Source organism: Procambarus clarkii, chromosome 12, assembly GCF_040958095.1.
Source record: "Procambarus clarkii isolate CNS0578487 chromosome 12, FALCON_Pclarkii_2.0, whole genome shotgun sequence".
Lineage (NCBI taxonomy): Eukaryota > Metazoa > Arthropoda > Malacostraca > Decapoda > Cambaridae > Procambarus > Procambarus clarkii.
In genome coordinates this window covers 31,528,087-31,546,038 of record NC_091161.1, presented here as the reverse complement: position 1 = coordinate 31,546,038, position 17,952 = coordinate 31,528,087, and the positions used below count along the sequence as shown (strand labels likewise).

General features: G+C 41.8%; 1 long non-coding RNA gene across 2 annotated transcripts in view; it reads left to right on the top strand.

Annotated features, from left to right (window-relative positions):
- The window catches only part of LOC138363894 (uncharacterized), a 464,760-nt gene that overhangs the window by 88,888 nt on the left and 357,920 nt on the right, over positions 1-17,952 (top strand). The gene's annotated exons all lie outside the window — the stretch shown is intronic.

Here is a 17,952-nt window from a genome sequence, read left to right as displayed (position 1 = left end):
TGGGTCCAAAATATATCTCAGGTATCGAATTTGGGATGTTTGGGATATTTTGAAAACTGCAGGGGGGATTAGGTAAAATGTGACCCACCGCCGCTTTCAGTAATTGGCATATTTTTGGTATAAAAAGTCGGAATTTCAAACTGCGAATAGGTGCAGAGAGCCAGAATTTGGGTCCAAAATATGGTTCATGTATCGAATACAACAATAAAAAAAAAGATGACTAAGTTAATTCCCCAAATTAGAAATCTTTCATATGAAGAAAGATTAACAAAGCTTAAATTGCATTCACTGGAAAGGCGAAGACTTAGGGGTGACATGATAGAGGTTTAGAAGTGGATGAATGGACATAACAGGGGGGATATTAATAGGGTATTAAAAATATCAACACAAGACAAAACACGAAACAATGGGTATAAATTGGATAAGTTTAGATTTAGGAAAGACTTGGGTAAATACTGGTTCAGTAACAGGGTTGTTGATTTGTGGAACCAATTGTTTCTTTTGGAATAACCATGTACTAATCCAACTTAATATAGCATCTCCAATACCATGAGCCTCTATTTTTTTTAATCGGTCTTTCATGTGGCACTGTATCAAAAGCTTTGCTAAAGTCAAGGTACACGACATCACAATCCTTACCACTATCAACTGCCTCAACTATGCTAGAATAAAAAGATAACAAATTTGTTAAACAGGAACGGCCATTTATAAAACTATGTTGCGACTCTATTATTAATTTGTTTTTCAAGATGAAGACGAATTTTATTTGCTATTAAAGATTCGAGTAACTTTCTCACAATAGACGTTAGGCTAATTGGTCGATAGTTAGACGCAAGTGATCTATCTCCTTTCTTAAAAGCTGGTATCACATTAGCAACTTTCCAAAACTCTGGCACTCTGCCTGACTCTATTGATTTATTAAATATGGTTGACAGTGGGTCACAAAGCTCCTCTTTGCATTCTTTAAGCACCCTGGCAAACACTTCATCCGACCCAGGGGATTTGTTTGGTTTGAGTTTTACTATTTGTTTAAGAACATCCTCCCTGGTAACTGCTAAACTAGTCAACCTGTCCTCGTCCTTAAGAAGACTTTGATAAAGCCGCCTTCAAACGCCATAGCAACTTCAAATTCATTTGACGTTTTGGAGGACGAGTGCTGTGGAGAGACTGTGGATCGCGCAAAAGGGAAAGCAACGAAGAGAAAGGAAGCGCAGGCCCCTCAGAAAGTAAAGGAAGTACCTAAGCAAACATTAGTTGTGGGAGATTCCCAGATAAGGTATTTGGATAGAACGTTTTGTGCTAGAGATAGGGGGAACAGGTTAAGGGTATCCCGGAGCTGGCATTGGTGATATTATAAACAACATGAATGATATTATGGCTGGTAATGGGAACAATCCCATTATTTGCATTAGCGTGGGAGGAAATGATGTTGGTCGAGTCAGGAGTGAGGAACTGATTCAGAGGTATAAAACAGCCATAGAGTTAGTTAGGAGCAAGGGAGGAATCCCGATCATATGTGGCATTCTTCCAAGAAAGGGAGTGGGAAATGAATGGATATCGAGGGCACTTGGTGTCAATTGCCGGCTGGAAAGATATTGCAAATCAAATGCAATATCTTTCATAGACAACTGGGAACACTTCTATGGAAGAAATGAAATGTATGCTCGTGATGGGGTGCATCTATCGAGAGCTGGGGTTGTTGCTGTTGCGAACTCGCTAGAAGAAGTGGTTAGAGGTGTTTGTTTGGGTTTAAACTGTTAGTAGATAGAGGTATGGGAATTGATTTGGAGGAAGGAGGTAATAAAAGTATGTGTTTGTGGGAGAAAGGAATTGGCAAAACGATCAGGGAAAGAGAAGGTCCGCAAAATAACAATTCACTTAGGGTATATTACACTAACAGTAGAAGTCTAAGAAATAAAATTAACGAATTAAATGCTCTTGTCTGCACAGAAAAAATAGATATTATTGCACTTACCGAAACGTGGATGAATGTAGAAAATAGAGAACTATTAGCTGAATATCAAATATATGGATTTAAACTATTTCACACAGATAGATATATTAGACGAGGAGGTGGAGTAGCCATATATGTTAGGGACAATTTGAAATGTAGTCTCAAAGAGGGAATCAAAACAGAGCCACACACAGAAACTATTTGGATTGAATTAAACGAAAAAGCTAATAATATTATAATAGGAGTAATATATAGGCCACCAAATTTAGACAGAATGGAAGCAAAGCATCTATGGGATGAAATATCTAGAGCATCTAGATCTAACAGTATTTATGTCATGGGTGACTTTAATTTTAGCGGAATAAACTGGTTGAACAAAACAGGGAATAGTGAAGCAGAAGATTTTCTAGAATTAATTGACGATTGCTTTCTTACGCAACACATTAAGGAACCAACACGGGAAAATAATATTTTAGATTTAGTGTTAACTAACAGGGAAACGCAAATTAATGACATCGAAATAGGGAGTGAGCTAGGGAGCAGTGATCACAAAGAAATCAGATTTAGCATAGAATGGAATAGACCAGTAGGAGAAAATTCTGTTAAAGTGCCAGATTTTCGAAAAGCTGATTTTAATAGCCTAAGAAATTTTTTGGGTCAAATTGATTGGAAAGGCTTGGGTATGGGGTGTGGGCCGGTCTTGGAGCGAGACATGAACCCAGCGATAGGTGACTTAAATGGGGATTTCGATGTGGATTCAATATATAACTTATTTAAGAATATTCTAAACAAAGCACAGGAACGTAGTATACCATACAAATTGAATAGATCGTATACTAATGACCCAAAGTGGATAACAAAGAATTTGAAGAACCTTATAGGTAAAAAGAGAGCTTGGTACAAAAGGATTAAAAATGGGGAGGTCACTTTAGAACAGGAATTCGTACAACTGGTTAGAAATGTTAAAAAAGAGATAAGGAAAGCAAAAAGAAACTATGAAGTTCGCATAGCAGGGCAAGCAAAGACAAATCCTAAAGGGTTTTTTCAGTTATATCGTACTAAGACTAGGGAAAGGATAGGTCCATTAAAAACTGAGACAGGTCAAATAACAGATAGTGATGAAGAGATGAGTAGTATTTTTAATAAATATTTTGTATCTGTATTTACTAAAGAGGAACTTAACAATATGCCTTCAGCCGAACAAGTCTATGTGGGTGGGGACGAGGACAGGTTGACGAGTTTAGCAGTTACCAGGGAGGATGTTCTTAAACAAATAGTAAAACTCAAACCAAACAAATCCCCAGGGCCGGATGAAGTGTTTGCTAGGGTGCTTAAAGAATGCAAAGAGGAGCTTTGTGACCCACTGTCAACCATATTTAATAAATCAATAGAGTCAGGCAGAGTGCCAGAGTTTTGGAAAGTTGCTAATGTGATACCAGTTTTTAAGAAAGGAGATAGATCACTTGCGTCTAACTATCGACCAATTAGCCTAACGTCTATTGTGGGAAAGTTACTCGAATCTATAATAGCAAATAAAATTCGTCTTCATCTTGAAAAACATAAATTAATAATTGAGTCGCAACATGGTTTTATAAATGGCCGTTCATGTTTAACAAATTTGTTATCTTTTTATTCTAGCATTGTTGAGGCAGTTGATAGTGGTAAGGATTGCGATGTTGTATACCTTGACTTTAGCAAAGCTTTTGATACAGTGCCACATGAAAGACTGATTAAAAAAAAATAGTCTCATGGTATTGGGGGTGCTATATTAAGCTGGATTAGGGCATGGCTATACCAAAGGAAACAGTTAGTATAAATGGAATCAAGTCAGAGTGGGAAAATGTTGTAAGTGGAGTGCCTCAAGGCTCTGTCCTGGGACCTCTGTTGTTTATAATATATATAAATGATTTAGATTCAGGTTTGAGTAGCAACATTTGCAAATTTGCCGATGATACGAAAATCGGTAGGGAAATTAATTCGGAGGAGGACTCACTATCACTTCAAGTTGATCTAGATAGGGTTTTGAAATGGTCAAAGGATTGGCAGATGCAGTTTAATGCTGATAAATGTAAAGTTCTGAGGTTAGGTAATGATGATAGAGTTACAAGATACGAGCTAGATGGTGTTGTGATTGCGAAGTCGGATTGCGAAAGGGATCTGGGAGTTATGATTAGTAAGAATTTAAAACAAAAGGATCAATGCATAAATGTTCGTAATAAGGCAAATCGGACACTTGGATTTATTAATCGCAGCGTTAGTAACAAGACACCTGGTGTGGTTCTCAAGCTATATCTTGCTCTAGTTAGGCCCCATTTAGATTATGCAGTTCAGTTTTGGTCGCCATATTATAGAATGGATATAAATTCACTTGAACGTGTCCAGCGTAGGATGACTAAGTTAATTCCCCAAATTAGAAATCTTTCATATGAAGAAAGATTAACAAAGCTTAAGTTGCATTCACTGGAAAGGCGAAGAGTTAGGGGTGACATGATAGAGGTTTACAAGTGGATGAATGGACATAACCGGGGGGATATTAATAGGGTATTAAAAGTATCAACACAGGACAGAACACGAAACAATGGATATAAATTGGATAAGTTTAGATTTAGGAAAGACTTGGGTAAATACTGGTTCAGTAACAGGGTTGTTGATTTGTGGAACCAATTGCCGCGTAACATTGTGGAGGTGGGGTCCCTCGATTGTTTCAAGCACGGGTTGGACAAGTATATGAGTGGGATTGGGTGGTTATAGAATAGGAGCTGCCTCGTATGGGCCAATAGGCCTTCTGCAGTTACCTTTGTTCTTATGTTCTTATGTCCCCACCCCACAGACTTGTTCGGCTGAAGGCATATTGTTAAGTTCCTCTTTAGTAAATACAGATACAAAATATTTATTAAAAATACTACTCATCTCTTCATCACTATCTGTTATTTGACCTGTCTCAGTTTTTAATGGACCTATCCTTTCCCTAGTCTTAGTACGATATAACTGAAAAAACCCTTTAGGATTTGTCTTTGCTTGCCCTGCTATGCGAACTTCATAGTTTCTTTTTGCTTTCCTTATCTTTTTTTTAACATTTCTAACCAGTTGTACGAATTCCTGTTCTAAAGTGACCTCCCCATTTTTAATCCTTTTGTACCAAGCTCTCTTTTTACCTATAAGGTTCTTCAAATTCTTTGTTATCCACTTTGGGTCATTAGTATACGATCTATTCAATTTGTAAAAATATTACACTAACAGTAGAAGTCTAAGTGAATTGTTATTTTGAGGCCCTTCTCTTTCCCTGATCATTTTGCCAATTCCTTTGTCCCACAAACACATACTTTTATTACCTCCTTTCTCCAAATCAATTCCCTTACCTCTATCTACTAACAGTTTAAACCCCAACAAACACCTCTAACCACTTCTTCCAACGAGTTCGCAACAGCAACAACCCCAGCTTTCGATAGATGCACCCCATCACGAGCATACATTTCATTTCTTCCATAAAAGTGTTCCCAGATGTCTATGAAAGATATTGCAATTGATTTGCAATATCTTTCCAGCCGGCAATTGACACCAATTGCCCTCGACATCCATTCATTTCCCACTCCCTTTCTTGGAAGAATGCCACATATGATCGGGATTCCTCCCTTGCTCCTAACTAATTCAATGGCTGTTCTGAATCTCTGTATTAGTTCCTCACTCCTAACTCGTCCAACATCATTACCCCCTGCACTAATACAAATAATGGGTTTGTTCCCATTTCCCGTCATAATATCATTCATGTTTCCAACAATATCACCAATTCCAGCTCCCAGATAGCAAACCCTTAATCTGTTCCCCCTATCTCTGGCACAAAACGTTCTGTCTAAATACCTCGCCTGGGAATCGCCCACAACCAAAATTCGCTTCATAAGAACATAAGAACATAAGAACAAAGGTAACTGCAGAAGGCCTATTGGCCCATACGAGGCAGCTCCTATTCTATAACCACCCAATCCCACTCATATACTTGTCCAACCCGTGCTTGAAACAATCGAGGGACCCCACCTCCACAATGTTACGCGGCAATTGGTTCCACAAATCAACAACCCTGTTACTGAACCAGTATTTACCCAAGTCTTTCCTAAATCTAAACTTATCCAATTTATATCCATTGTTTCGTGTTCTGTCCTGTGTTGATACTTTTAATACCCTATTAATATCCCCCCGGTTATGTCCATTCATCCACTTGTAAACCTCTATCATGTCACCCCTAACTCTTCGCCTTTCCAGTGAATGCAACTTAAGCTTTGTTAATCTTTCTTCATATGAAAGATTTCTAATTTGGGGAATTAACTTAGTCATCCTACGCTGGACACGTTCAAGTGAATTTATATCCATTCTATAATATGGCGACCAAAACTGAACTGCATAATCTAAATGGGGCCTAACTAGAGCAAGATATAGCTTGAGAACCACACCAGGTGTCTTGTTACTAACGCTGCGATTAATAAATCCAAGTGTCCGATTTGCCTTATTACGAACATTTATGCATTGATCCTTTTGTTTTAAATTCTTACTAATCATAACTCCCAGATCCCTTTCGCAATCCGACTTCGCAATCACAACACCATCTAGCTCGTATCTTGTAACTCTATCATCATTACCTAACCTCAGAACTTTACATTTATCAGCATTAAACTGCATCTGCCAATCCTTTGACCATTTCAAAACCCTATCTAGATCAACTTGAAGTGATAGTGAGTCCTCCTCCGAATTAATTTCCCTACCGATTTTCGTATCATCGGCAAATTTGCAAATGTTGCTACTCAAACCTGAATCTAAATCATTTATATATATTATAAACAACAGAGGTCCCAGGACAGAGCCTTGAGGCACTCCACTTACAACATTTTCCCACTCTGACTTGATTCCATTTATACTAACTCTCTGTTTCCTTTGGTATAGCCATGCCCTAATCCAGCTTAATATAGCACCCCCAATACCATGAGATTCTATCTTTTTAATCAGTCTTTCATGTGGCACTGTATCAAAAGCTTTGCTAAAGTCAAGGTATACAACATCGCAATCCTTACCACTATCAACTGCCTCAACAATGCTAGAATAAAAAGATAACAAATTTGTTAAACATGAACGGCCATTTATAAAACCATGTTGTGACTCAATTATTAATTTATGTTTTTCAAGATGAAGACGAATTTTATTTGCTATTATAGATTCGAGTAACTTTCCCACAATAGACGTTAGGCTAATTGGTCGATAGTTAGACGCAAGTGATCTATCTCCTTTCTTAAAAACTGGTATCACATTAGCAACTTTCCAAAACTCTGGCACTCTGCCTGACTCTATTGATTTATTAAATATGGTTGACAGTGGGTCACAAAGCTCCTCTTTGCATTCTTTAAGCACCCTAGCAAACACTTCATCCGGCCCTGGGGATTTGTTTGGTTTGAGTTTTACTATTTGTTTAAGAACATCCTCCCTGGTAACTGCTAAACTCGTCAACCTGTCCTCGTCCCCACCCACATAGACTTGTTCGGCTGAAGGCATATTGTTAAGTTCCTCTTTAGTAAATACAGATACAAAATATTTATTAAAAATACTACTCATCTCTTCATCACTATCTGTTATTTGACCTGTCTCAGTTTTTAATGGACCTATCCTTTCCCTAGTCTTAGTACGATATAACTGAAAAAACCCTTTAGGATTTGTCTTTGCTTGCCCTGCTATGCGAACTTCATAGTTTCTTTTTGCTTTCCTTATCTCTTTTTTAACATTTCTAACCAGTTGTACGAATTCCTGTTCTAAAGTGACCTCCCCATTTTTAATCCTTTTGTACCAAGCTCTCTTTTTACCTATAAGGTTCTTCAAATTCTTTGTTATCCACTTTGGGTCATTAGTATACGATCTTTTCAATTTGTATGGTATACTACGTTCCTGTGCTTTGTTTAGAATATTCTTAAATAAGTTATATATTGAATCCACATCGAAATCCCCATTTAAGTCACCTATCGCTGGGTTCATGTCTCGCTCCAAGACCGGCCCACACCCCATACCCAAGCCTTTCCAATCAATTTGACCCAAAAAATTTCTTAGGCTATTAAAATCAGCTTTTCGAAAATCTGGCACTTTAACAGAATTTTCTCCTACTGGTCTATTCCATTCTATGCTAAATCTGATTTCCTTGTATGACAAGTATATGAGTGGGATTGGGTGGTTATAGAATAGGAGCTGCCTCGTATGGGCCAATAGGCCTTCTGCAGTTACCTTTGTTCTTATGTTCTTATGTTCTTGTGATCACTGCTCCCTAGCTCACTCCCTATTTCGATGTCATTAATTTGCGTTTCCCTGTTAGTTAACACTAAATCTAAAATATTATTTTCCCGTGTTGGTTCCTTAATGTGTTGCGTAAGAAAGCAATCGTCAATTAATTCTAGAAAATCTTCTGCTTCACTATTCCCTGTTTTGTTCAACCAGTTTATTCCGCTAAAATTAAAGTCACCCATGACATAAATACTGTTAGATCTAGATGCTCTAGATATTTCATCCCATAGATGCTTTGCTTCCATTCTGTCTAAATTTGGTGGCCTATATATTACTCCTATTATAATATTATTAGCTTTTTCGTTTAATTCAATCCAAATAGTTTCTGTGTGTGGCTCTGTTTTGATTCCTTCTTTGAGACTACATTTCAAATTGTCCCTAACATATATGGCTACTCCACCTCCTCGTCTAATATATCTATCTGTGTGAAATAGTTTAAATCCATATATTTGATATTCAGCTAATAGTTCTCTATTTTCTACATTCATCCACGTTTCGGTAAGTGCAATAATATCTATTTTTTCTGTGCAGACAAGAGCATTTAATTCGTTAATTTTATTTCTTAGACTTCTACTGTTAGTGTAATATACCCTAAGTGAATTGTTATTTTGCGGACCTTCTCTTTCCCTGATCGTTTTGCCAATTCCTTTCTCCCACAAACACATACTTTTATTACCTCCTTCCTCCAAATCAATTCCCATACCTCTATCTACTAACAGTTTAAACCCAAACAAACACCTCTAACCACTTCTTCTAGCGAGTTCGCAACAGCAACAACCCCAGCTCTCGATAGATGCACCCCATCACGAGCATACATTTCATTTCTTCCATAGAAGTGTTCCCAGTTGTCTATGAAAGATATTGCATTTGATTTGCAATATCTTTCCAGCCGGCAATTGACACCAAGTGCCCTCGATATCCATTCATTTCCCACTCCCTTTCTTGGAAGAATGCCACATATGATCGGGATTCCTCCCTTGCTCCTAACTAACTCTATGGCTGTTTTATACCTCTGAATCAGTTCCTCACTCCTGACTCGACCAACATCATTTCCTCCCACGCTAATGCAAATAATGGGATTGTTCCCATTACCAGCCATAATATCATTCATGTTGTTTATAATATCACCAATGCCAGCTCCGGGATAGCAAACCCTTAACCTGTTCCCCCTATCTCTAGCACAAAACGTTCTATCCAAATACCTTATCTGGGAATCTCCCACAACTAATGTTTGCTTAGGTACTTCCTTTACTTTCTGAGGGGCCTGCGCTTCCTTTCTCTTCGTTGCTTTCCCTTTTGCGCGATCCACAGTCTCTCCACAGCACTCGTCCTCCAAAACGTCAAATGAATTTGAAGTTGCTATGGCGTTTGAAGGCGGCTTTATCAAAGTCTTCTTAAGGCCCCTGTCTTTCGCAACTCTCCAAGACGAGGTCCCTTTACTGCTGGTCTCCTCCTTCGTTACTTCTCGTTGTTTTTTAAGCTGACGCACCTCCTCCCGCAGAGAGTCCAACTCTGTCCTCAGGGCTCCCACTAGAGTCACCAGGTCCTTCACTACAACTTCCATATTGCTATGATAATATAACAACACTCAGGAGCTCCGGTTAACACAACCTCTCACTGTGACTTCACCTGACGAAGTCCTAATTGGACTTCGATTCTCCCTTTTCCTTTCGAGCAGTTTGGGGACCTGCGTTTCAGTGCTACTCATTGCTTTGTCTTTGCCTCCTTGTTGAACAACAGGTTCACCACAGCACTCGTCCTCTAATACGTCAAATGCATTAAAAGTCCTTAGGTGTTGGCTACTAGTTTTGGGTTTTGCCAAGGTCTTCTTAAGACCCCTGTCTTTCACAACTTGCCAAGACGAGGTCTTCTTAATACTGGTCTCCTCCTTTGTTTCGTCCTGCTGTAGTATCAGCTGTCGTACCTCCTCCCGTAGCGAATCCAACTCTGTCCTCAGAGCTCCAACCAGACTCGCCAGCTCCTTCACTAATCCTTCCATTATTGCTACAACAATATTAGTACAATCGGATATTATTAGTACATTGTTATTAGAAACAATGGGTATAAATTGGATAAGTTTAGAGTTAGGAAAGACTTGGGTAAATACTGGTTCGGTAACAGGGTTGTTGATTTGTGGAACCAATTACCGCGTAACGTGGTGGTGGGGTCCCTCGATTGTTTCAAGCGTGGGTTGGACAAGTATATGAGTGGGATTGGGTGGTTATAGATAGGAGCTGCCTCGTATTGGCCAATAGGTCTTCTGCAGTTACCTTGTTCTTATGTTCTTATATGTAATATTCTTGGTATTATTATCATGGCTTCATTTTGCACCTTCTCCAACTTGTTTAGTCTGCCTCCACCAACACAAGACATGACAGGGGCAGCATAACCAATGAGATCTCACTGTATGCCATGTGATTACCATTGGAATGTGACATAGAATATGAGTAATAATTATGTACTGTATGGGTTTGTGAGCCCATTGGACCATATATATAGACGAGGGTAGAAATAGTCTAAGCTACTGTCCTTTTGAGATGTGCTTCCTTTTCTCAATAAACTTATTTGAACTAGGAGGGAGGTGGTTGAAGGCACCAGGTACTCGTCTAGAGCACATGGTGCGTGTGGAGCTGAAGCTCAACCTCCATTACCACACCTGGATGACCACACGCACAGCACTCGCGTGCGCGCGCACATGGTCATAAATAATGAGCCTCTTGAGGTAACCTTCAAACAGCGGGTTTTTACATAGAAGTTACTCCCTGTAATCGATTTTATAATTAATGTAGAAGGTAATGATGAATAATTGGGTGTCCTCAGGATGTATGCAGAGTAGCTGGAGAAGGCGGCTGCTGCAGCTCTTCCTCCTCATGTTTCCCACTTGTGCCCTTCATAGTTTTTGTTTGACTTTGTTCATTTGATCAATGACTATAATACCTTTACATTTATTTAGTTTGATCAGTCAGGGGCATAACTGGCCGACCCCTCACAGTGTTCAAGAGAGAACTGGATAAGCACCTCCAAAGGATACCTGATCAACCAGGCTGTGACTCGTACGTCAGGCTGCGAGCAGCCGCGTCCAACAGCCTGGTTGATCAGTCCGGCAACCAGGAGGCCTGGTCGACGACCGGGCCGCGGGGACGCTAAGCCCCGGAAGCACCTCAAGGTAACCTCAAGGTAGGGTATCATTTTGTCTGGTTTTGTTTAAGTTTAGTAACAATGTGAAGTGTGGTCTGGCAAACGATGCCAGGGTCTCGTGAGAGAGGTTAAAGAGTGCGAGTGCCAACTTTCACCCACAATTTAGAAGCCAAGTGTCCGGGGGACACCAGGTGCCCCTAATTGATGATGACTCGGTGAACAAAAAGATTAAACTGCCGGTGTGGAGATCTCTGGAGAGCGTTTGACCACCTCAACGTGTAGATGAAAGGCCTTAATCATTACATGGCTCTAGTCACAATCTACGACTACCTACTGTGATCCAGTTCCCAGATGTCCAACCACTTGCGGTGGACGGTAGAGTGACGGTCTCGCTGCATGCAGGTAGGCGTTCAATATCCGACAGTCCTCAAGTAGTTGGGCATCATTCGTCTCCCCCATCCCATCCTTAATCCTTATGACACTCGCTCCCAGTGCCATATAGTTGTAATGGTTTCGCGCTTTCTCCTGATAGTTCCCTTCCCTGCATCTGTGTGCTAGCTACTACTAACCAATCTCTCCTCCAATCTAATCAACCTCTCCTCCATCAAAGAACGTCGCTTTTCCCTTGTATGCAAAGGGCTAAGGCCAAAAATGGTCGTACTAAAAAATTGGAAGCGGTTCGCCAAAGTGACGTAGTGTCCCGTTTTCTGTTCTGGGTCCTCTGGTAGGTTAAGAGAGGACACTTCCCTGGAAACACAAACCGAAACTGTCTATTTTCCGCTTGTTACAACTTTATTACAAGTTGTTACATCTTGGCTTAACGTTTATGACGTATTAGAATGTTGTTACAACTTGCTATATTGCTTGTTATAACTGGTTAAGAGGTATTAGAACTTGTTAGAACGTTGTACCAACGTCGTAGTTTCGGTGTGTGTGTGGCGGGTTTAAATTGATCATTTTCTTGACATTGGGAAACCTTAGGAGGACGGGCTGCTGCTCTTTGGTATCTTAGACCTCAATATTGTTGGTCCATATAGCTGAAAGGTCAACAAACCGATACCTCAGCTTGCAAGAACAGGCTACCGCAGCTGTCTTCATGAGCCTCCACAGGTTGTCCACAAGTGTCAACCATTATTATTATATAGTACAACCGCCAGAAGTGGCGGATGTACTGAATTGTCTATAACCCAGAAAATTGTTCGAGCTTAAGGGTTTCTTAATACATGGGCAAGTTTCTTCCACATCTCGTCTGACGGCCATGTGGGAGATGGGACAGTTGAAGTGTGCGGACCGCCGTGGGTGCCACTGTCTACTCCCTGGACGACAGTGTGTAGAGTGGTGTACTGAAGGTTCTCTGCCACTGTTATTCTTGACTTTACGATGGTTATCGAACTCGAACTCCTGGACTTTTCTTCCCAGGTGCTATTAAATCTCTCGTCACCCGCTGCTTCCTGGTACATGGTAGTCGCGCGCACATGCTTGAGACTTCCTCTCCGGGGGATCTCTCATAACTTATTTGACAAATCAAATTAGTGAGTCTCGGCTGATTTGTTTGTAAACAATACTGCTAGAGTTAAAGCTCCACTATACACTTTTGATGTGAATTCAGTAATGTACTGCACTTAAGAGGCAGAGTGGAGCATAGACCTGCCTGACATGGGGGAGGGGGGGCATGACGGCTGAGTGGACAGCGCTTGGGATTCGTAGTCCTAAGGTTCAGGTTTTGATCCCCGCCGAAGGCGGAAACAAATGGGCAAAATTTCTTTCACCCCGATGCACCTGTTCACCTAGCAGTAAATAGGTTCCTGGGAGTTACAGCTGCTATGGACTGCTTCCTGGAGATGTGCAACAAAAAGGAGGCCTGGTCGAGTACCGGGCCGCGGGGACACTAATCCCTTAAATCACCTCAAGATAACCTTGAGATAGACGCGCTGTGCTCTCTGACGACACAGTTGGGTCAGGAGGTTGCTTTTAATATGAGATTACAGTTTCCTCCACCTGACAATGACTGTAGCTTATTTACTGTTATGATCCCAGGTAGCCGAAAAACGAGTCTCTCCTTTGAGAATTATTGTCAGGACTGACCTGACTAGAAGGTCGGAGATATACAGACATGAAGATCCATATGTAAAAAATAACTGGGTAAATTTTACAGAGTTTAAGAATGTGGCCAGTAAATAAGAAAATAGATAAATGACTGGTTATGAGATGTGGATAATTTGCTGGAGGTCAGAGGCTCGCTTCGGGAGGGCTCTGATCCCACTTGAGTACCAGACATCGTGAGGGGAAGCTGCGCTCCATTTGAGCTCCCGTTGGAGAGGATCCCCTGTTGGATATACCTTCAAGAGAAAGGAAGTGTGCAGATTTTCCAGCTGTAGAATCGAGGTGGGAACGTTGTGGTCTCGAGTCCTGGTCGGCAAGGAGAGTTTAAGCCACCCAGAGACATTATCGTGGGCCATGGGAGTGCCCTGATAAGACTCAGGACAGTCTGATCAGGTCAGAGGGAGAGCGCCCTAGACTAGACAATCTGTGGTAAGCACGATTTTAAGCCAGTTTATAGTGATTACTTGTAGTTGGTTGTATGCCCAGCGACAGTAGCGAATGTTTATTGATAAGTTAGACATGTTTTGGCAAGACAGAAGGCCTAAAATAAGAGTGGAGATGGAGGAACGTCCTGGAAGACAGAGCGACGTCTGTCTCCTCTGAGCGCTGGCAGACGACTGAGGGAGCGCAGCTCCTGGCGGGGTAGCTGCCTTGAGGACCGCCTGGCCGGGCGGAGCATGGACCAGCCCAAACGGGCGAGTCCGCTCTCTCAGTATGTAGAGAGCAGATAGATGTTGGATGAAAACATAGTGTGGATAATTTCGTCTGTTTATAAGGAATCATTTTTATTGGCGTGTCAATGGGTTGCAGGTTTGTCTTTGGAAGAAGTTGCCGAGTGGACTTCGAGCCCGTAGAGTGAGTTAGTGGAAGGGACTCAAAGACTGTTGAAGGAGTAGTATACTCTGAGGAAGAGTAGCCCCACAGTGAAGAGTAGAACCTTGAGCTGTGAGGAGAAGCAGTGAAGAGGAGTGTCACGTGCTTCTGTAATGTCAGTGGTGAAGCACCATTGTTGCTCAAGGAAAACTTCATGGTGTAGCAGCCTGGAAGAGCTGCGGAGGATCCTGGTAGATAAATCCAGAAGAACCTGAAGATGTCAGGGTAGTGAACTTCCAGATGTGGACGGGAAGTTCTGGTTGATTACTTGTAGGGAGTTGGTAGTGTTTGGTTGTCATTAGCGCGCAAGACACAGTGAAAGGTGAGTGAGTGTTTGCCATTTTTGTGCCAAGGAGTACTTATACTGAAGTAGTTACAGTCGTAGGCTGGATTACCTGCAGAGACATACATGTGTGTTCTAGGATTGATAGGGTGATCGATTGATCATTGTTGTATATCAAGGAACATTTATACTAATATTTATGTTATTGAATTCATACGCTGGTTTTCCTTGTACATGTTAATAGACATGTATATTCTCTTGCTGATAGTGCAACATTGTGTTATAAGACTTGACCTACTTGAGGTTGGTAGTATTAGGTGGTGAATCAGAAGATAGGATGCCACTTGATAAGTAGATGATAGTTCTGATGGTGTTGGAGTGCAACCTGACTGAAATAGTATAGTGTAGGATTTATTATTACTATTATTTTATGTGTATGTATTGTGTGTGTGCTTTGTCCAGTAAATGCATTCAAATTTGCTGGTGTTTGCCCTTGTCCTAGTGAGGCTTCCCAGGAAGTAGGAAAAAAGGTGAGAGAGAGAGAACCAAGAACCACAGCTGTGGACAGGGTAGAACAGAAAACTAATAAGTCAAAGGGGATTGAGATCATATCACATAAGGAGAGAGTGGGGAGTCACAGCGGCTCGAGTGGGTGTGTGCACGTGACAACGAGGCTAAGTATTGGAGCCACATCCCCTAAAAGTGTGACTGTTACGGCTCTCTCGGGTCGCAACCGGGTTCTTTCTCTGATGTTAGAGGTAGGGTATCCGGCCCCAAGCTAGTAGTGGCTTTCAAGGGATGTGATCCGTAATGCAAATAAATTAAAGGGAAAGGGAGACAAAGGCAAAAACTTAATAATATAATTGTCACCATCACCATAAATACTATATATCTTATCACACGGGGGAGGTATAAACACTATTATATACAATGTAGTCTTCTTCTGAAGACGCAGTGTGTTCCACGGTGCTCGACGATGCTAAGGTCTTGGTCCTCTTGTGGCCTCACGACGAATCCTTCGATTCTCTTGAGTCTACCCTGGCCACAGGCCAGCCAAATCACAGTTCCACTGGGGGCACCGTCGTGGAGGCTGTCAACCACAAATCCAGCCTGTAGCTGGCAGGTTCCAATCAGCAACGCTGGTTAGGCCACTCCACGACCAATACTAGGGTAGCGAGCCCTAGTCAGGAGCCTCGTGTGATCCCACAGATCACTCTCCTCACCACAACACCCCAGTGGTTAAGCGTCTCCACCAGTCAGTCCCGGGTATGACAATCCCTCAGCTGCCACGTCACAGGCAGGCTAACACCTCAGTGTTCATCCGGGGGGTGACTCACAGCTGCTGCAGCAAATACTTGGAGACAAGACGGCTGCCTTGGGTAGACTGATCCAACTTCCATTACAGCAGTCCCAGGTCGACTCTGTAATCAGACACGTCATCAGTACTAGGGACACTCTAGGGCACCTCACTTACAGGCTTAGACACAAACGCCCACCTATCCACTCCATAGATGGCGTTGCTGTCTAAGCTCCACCTCACCAGGGGTCAGCAGCGGCTATGTTATGAGCTGATCAGGACGGGAAACTAGCCCTCGTGGCCAGTATATCTCGTCCTCACTAGATGGCCCCGTCCATTTGGAGGGGGTTTCGGGAGCTGACCCACAGATAGCGCGGTCGTCACTGCTCCGTGCTCGGATGCTGGGCTCGGGTCCGTAACAGTGACGTTGAGCCCCTCTCAAAGAGCCAGAAGCGCCCAGGGTGGTGATCTGGTAAAGTATAAGCACTCTACCGAGTGCTTGTGGGTTGGGTTGTCCATAAAGGAGGATCAACGACACCACCACCAACCGCAATACTGTTAAGTGCCTTAGCCCCAAATGGGTGTGCCAGATCTGAGAATATCCTTTTGGGTCGACTGTAACCACACACCCAGACTTCATGCAGGGAGGCCAGATGCGTCGAATGACCAATCCGAAAGGGGGGAGAGGCGAGAACAACCGCCAAAGATCCTGTAGTATTAGAGAATGATAAAGACCAAAGTGGTCTTCCCCTCCACGATGCACCAGAAGGCCTTCTCTCACTGGGTCGTTCTCTCTGCAACTAGCTTGCAGCGATGAAGCAGGTAGAGGACGGGTCCTCACATCGAATTTGATATTCAGTGATCGGGAATAGGGGCTGGAGCCTGAACCCGCTCAAGTGCCTCTTCAGGACAATTGTTAGTAAGGTAATAAATGGGGGCATTACTGCAGAATGAGGGAATGACATACAGGCCTGTGTAAACAGAATAACACTATTCAATAACTTACTAATACACAACCCCACACTTTATATTAAACCAAGAGTGTCACTTCAAATCTGACAAACACCACTTTGCAGCAGGTCTCCTTGATCCACCACCTGACAGGTGTATAGACAGTCTCGACCCACTGGACGGGTCAACAACAACAATGAACTAACCTGAAAATACTTCGTGTACACTCTTCTCAAATCAACCACGTCACCGACACACTACGTCAACATATGGAAATGCGTATATTATGGAGGGTATGTGGTTGTATTGAGAAGGGCCAATAGTCATGATGTATCAAAAATAGTGGGATAGATAGGCCTGGCCCCCAAGGAACTAAGGTTCCTATTAATGATTCTGTTCTAAATTACAGGTCTGTTGTCTAGTAGCTAATCGTCTACACGACTTCAACAGGATGAATTGATACTTCTTATAAACTAACTTGTTTATTAAACCCTCTAATAACCCCCATATACATTAATTCAATAATTTTCTTTACCACTCTACCTCACGTTAAATGCCTTAGTCCACATAGACAGGATGCAAGGTTTACAATTGCAACTAGGGTAAAGACTACTTGGAAGGACTCTAGTAATGGCTCTAGGTAGCCTGGTATCACTTGAGCACACTTGGTTTCACTAAAACAGCCTAGAGTAATCTTAGTGATAAAAGCACTAGCTTAGACTACACCAGAATATTAACTAGACAAATTTGCCAGGACATGGACTCTCGGTATTATACTTACCTTATTCAACCTTGATTCTCTAAGATAAGGGAGGAGATCGGAGCCCACGAGGGTAGAAGTGAACACAACAGCCAGACACAGAGACCGAACACAGCCCCCTCCGCTCTCATAAATATGCTGCCGGGAAGCGAGCCTAGCTGATCATACAGCCATAAACATTATAAGTCCTCACCGACATTCATTATTAGTTACTTAAACAGTTCTAAGAATAGCTGATAACTAGTTAAATATTATATTTAATAATCAACAATCTCAGTCTGAAT